This window comes from Berghia stephanieae, chromosome 1, assembly GCF_034508935.2.
Source record: "Berghia stephanieae isolate SIO BIC M18660-M18661 chromosome 1, UCSD_Bste_1.3, whole genome shotgun sequence".
NCBI lineage: Eukaryota > Metazoa > Mollusca > Gastropoda > Nudibranchia > Aeolidiidae > Berghia > Berghia stephanieae.
In genome coordinates, this window is record NC_088360.1 from 137,232,040 (window position 1) to 137,232,434 (window position 395).

Genomic DNA, 395 nt, shown 5'->3' on the forward strand with positions numbered 1-395 from the left:
TCCTAGCATTCCCTCACTTTGGTTTGTACACAATGAAAGCTGACAGAAGTGCTAATGTCAAATAGTACTCGCTATGTGGTATAGTGGCTTATGACCTGTAGGTCCCTGGTTCGAATCTTGCTGTGAGTGGTGCAAAGTTGAGAAAAAGCGCTTTTATCACATTTTTCACCTGACTTAGTTGTGAAATGAGTACCTGACAGGTAAACAAAAAACAAAACAAAAAGAAAATCTCCTGTTATAGCGCTTTGCATGCATGACTCGTCTTCCACGTTCAGTGTTAGCTTGGGACCCATTGTAAAATACTTTAAGCACATTTTGTGGATATCACTATATAAAAGCTAAAGTTTCAAGTACTACTGTTGCGTTGAACAAAAAGATAAAACATAACAAGAGAA